General features: G+C 35.9%; 1 pseudogene; it reads left to right on the plus strand.

Annotated features, from left to right (window-relative positions):
• The first annotated feature begins 3545 nt into the window (after positions 1 to 3545).
• LOC119871722 lies at positions 3546 to 3632 on the plus strand (annotated as a pseudogene).
• The last annotated feature ends 388 nt before the right edge of the window (positions 3633 to 4020 follow it).

The raw sequence follows: 4020 nt of genomic DNA on the forward strand, positions 1-4020 counted from the left end.
ATCCACACATCATCTATGTCCTTCTTATTAGTGTCACCTTCTTCAAATACCAACAACCAGGTTATTGTAAAGTATACACAGTTGAGGCCTGATCCATTCCCCCTAGGTTGAATGACCCACTCTTGTCTGTTACGTGCTTGTTTTATCGTCTACTTCTTCATTATGAACTTCATTCCTCATTTTCTCCAACCTGCTGCTGTGGGGTTTGGAGAGAGAGATAACTCATTGTTGTCCTCATATATTGATGGGGCTAAATTTGGAGAGAAATTCTTACCTGGGTCTTTTATAGAGTGTTAGAGTACTCACCTTTTCAGAATCTTGATGCCAGCTCTCCCCCCTCTCCCCATCTCTCTATCTCATTCTCTCTCTCTTTCTCATTTTTAATCTGGAAATTTGATGGTGAACTTTCCCCAGTAATCAATTTACTAATTCCTTACTCCAAGAGCTCAACAGTCTGTTTTCCATCCCAGCTTCGACTTTATCCCTGATTTATTTAAGGATTCTTCATAAGTTATTCTCCTATTTCCTTTCCAAAAGGGCTTTTTTTTATATATGTGAAATCTCTTACCTTTGTTTTCTTTGATATTATCCCATGTTCAGCACATTTTACAGATTTTTAAAATAATTTCAGATATTTCTTATTTATTTTGGTATTTTGGGCAGATATTCTAGAAAAAAGTTCTGTATAATTTTAGATATTTCCTATTTGTTTAGTGTTTTGGTCTTTATTATGGACATCTGGAAGGAGTAGTCAAATAGGCAAGTTTTATCATTTTAGAGAAGCAGTCTCTTCCTTCTCTTTACTGAGAGATAGTTTTAGAAGATGATATTGTGTAAGGAAAAAGTAAAAGATAAAGAGACTGCTAAGAGGGCCCCAAACTTTGTAGTGTGCCACTCAGTAGAAGTGTGCTTCTGAGATACATAATCGAAACACTGGCCTCTCTACTTCTAAAGATACTTAAGAGAGTTCCCGTTGGCCTCCAGAGGTTCCTTACTGATCTCAGAGTGTTCTGTGGCAGACAGCAGTGTTCTGTGTATGTGGCCATCTTGCCTAAAGTCTGTGAGATGCTCTGGGGTGGGGTGGACACCTTATTCATCATTTTTGCCTGGTTTCTTGCCCCACGAATAGCAACCTATACTAGTCAATACATGTTAAGCAAAAGTATTAACAGGAATTAATTGAGAGTCCCTGATTTCAATCTTCCCCTAGAGCTAGAAAGAATTCTGTTTATGAACTTTAAAATTGTTCCAATTATAGAACTGTAATATGATCAGGGGTTTTTCTTTCACCCCTGTACTTCTACCTGACAAGAACTAAGGAGCAATTTTTAAAAACTGACCATTATCTTTTCCCCCTATGTTAGTATGGAGAACCATACCAAATAATCCTGAAATGATTATTGTAGGGACCTTATGTTAGGCTGACTTAACTCAAGAGTGTATTCCCAGATCTTCTTCCTTCGATGCATGTGAGCCAAATCTCATCATTGGCCCTGTTTCCAATCTCACTTTCTGATTTTCTCTTGCTTTGTCCTTCTTTGGTTTAAATGATTTTCTGAACTAGTTCTTTGATTCTCATTTTCCTTTTTCCCTTTTCTCACCTTCAGCAAGTTTTATGCCTTCAGGCATGGTGTCTAGACAGACTGATGGAGTCTATCAAGGCTCAACTTTGGTAACTGCTCCCTCCCCATCTCCAGCAATAACAGATAGACAGATACCCCCACACATAACCACATCCACACACGCAGCTATCACTGCCTTCACAGGAAGCCATAGCAGCAGCTGTCCTAAATTCACTGAGTAGTAGTAAGGAAGGTCCAATTTAATCAAAAGAAAGTATCATAAAGTTGCAAGCTACATGCAATCTACGATTAAAAGGAGCAAAATATCACCTTAGGTTTGATGGTTGGGGGAGGGGCTTTATTGGCTATTGAATGAATGCATACAGCCTCAAAGCTCATAAAAGTTCAAATTGTTGTTGTGTAAGAATTTAATATGCTTAATGTTATGATGGCCAATATCTAATATTTTCCTTTATCGAGACATATGTCTAAAAGATCTATCACCCTTTTAATAGAGATGAAGAACCAAGGCTCAGAGAAGTTAAGTGAATTGTCCAGAGAATAAGCAAATAAGTAGCTATAAGACCTGGACTCAGAGCTTCTAATTTCAAAAGGCATATTCTTATAAGCACTTTCTATTGGACCCTACTGTTTACAGAACATTCTCGCATAATCAGTATATTCAATTCTTACAATATTCTATTGAGTTGATATTTTCTATGGTTAACTAACAAGTATATTTTCTATAACTAACTAAGAAGAATTTCTACCCAAGCTGCCCCAAAGTTGAAACCAGAACTCACCGCAGGTTACTTGTCTCTAAATCTATGGATTTTTAACTATCACTAATGACTGTTTTGTCCATTCTATATGCTCTAAGAATAGTGACGAAAAGGATTAAAAGTAATGTTGAAATTATATTTTGTTAAAGTCAAAGTTATCAGTGACTTAAGGACTCTTACTTTGAGCTCATTGCAACTTCTCGCTCCCAAATGATTTATCTGCTCAAATTGACAAATATCATCAGATAATTTGATCACTAACCAAAGTGATCGGAGAAAGATTTCTTGGCAAAGAGTTTGTTGTGGGTCGAATTGTGTCCCTCCCAATCACCTCTACCCTCACATGTGACTGTATTTGGAGATTACTTACTCTCAGTGACTGAGTGACCCTATTTGGAGAGAAGATCTTTCAAGAGGTAACTATGTTAAAATGAAATCATTAGGGGACCCTAATTTAATATGACTGGTGTCTTTAGACATCTTTAGAGGAGGAAGTATGGACACAGCCACAGGCAGAAGGAAGATGATGTGAGGACCCAGGGAGAAGTTGGCCATTTACATGCCAAGGAGAGAGGCCTGGAACACATCCTGTCTTCATGGCCTCATTAAAAAAACTGTCTCTGACTACACCTTGATCTTGGATTTGTAAACTCCAGAACTACGAGAAATAAATAAATTTCTGTTGTTTAAGCCATGTAATTTGTGATACTTTTTTTAGGGAAGCCCTAGAAAAATCAAGAATGTTCATAATAAATTAAAGAAGTCTTTATGAGTCTTGAGAAAATAGCAAACCATTTTTGACATGACAAGAAGAATTTCAGGATATATATCCTATATATAGGATAATTTCAGGATATATATATATATATTCTCTCTTAAAGAATATTAACCTAGCCTCTTGCTCTCCCTCTCCAGTATATTGGTAGTGTGATCAGAATTATGGAGGTGTCAAGCATTAAAATCTTGAAATTTCACAGGACTGATTAGATTATATGGGTTGCCTCTCTTCTGGGCATAAGGAAAGTAATAAAGTAATAAGGAAAGTAATAAATTAGAGCTTGCTTGCAAAGATTTTATGGTAACCAGGATAGTTTGAGGTAATAACAGAAAGCTTATTTTGTAAATGATCCTCCAATTTTTTATAGTTCCTTTTTTTGATCATTTTATCTTGGTGGTTTTTCATGTGTTAATTTATTGTCAGAAGACTATACTTTCAGGGATCATTTCTATAGTTTGTTAATTTTTTGTCAGGACATTGGCAGCTTCCCTTTACTCTTGCCACTAAGGGAATTGGTAGTAATTAGCAGTAATGTATTTGGAGAGCTGAGTATCAACAGTCTGTTTAAAGATAATGACTATAAACTGGCATATGTAACTCAAAGAATTTCTTATAATTTTTCCTACTATAGGCATGTGTAGAAAAGGAAGAAAGAAGGTTTTTTTTTTTTCCCCTTTTCTACCCTTGTAGTTTCTTGACTGAGGTTCTATAACAAAAGACAGATTGACAAGAAAAAAAACAGAGATTTATTAACATATATATCTCATATATACATGAGAAAAACTCAGGGATGAGTAACTCAAAGGGGCAACTAGAGCTTGGGCATATGTATAGCATCTTAACAAAAGAACAGAAAATCTTTAGATAAATGATAAAGCAAAGGAAAAAGGCCTTGAAT

Source organism: Canis lupus, chromosome 4 (assembly GCF_011100685.1).
Source record: "Canis lupus familiaris isolate Mischka breed German Shepherd chromosome 4, alternate assembly UU_Cfam_GSD_1.0, whole genome shotgun sequence".
NCBI classification, from domain to species: Eukaryota; Metazoa; Chordata; class Mammalia; order Carnivora; family Canidae; genus Canis; species Canis lupus.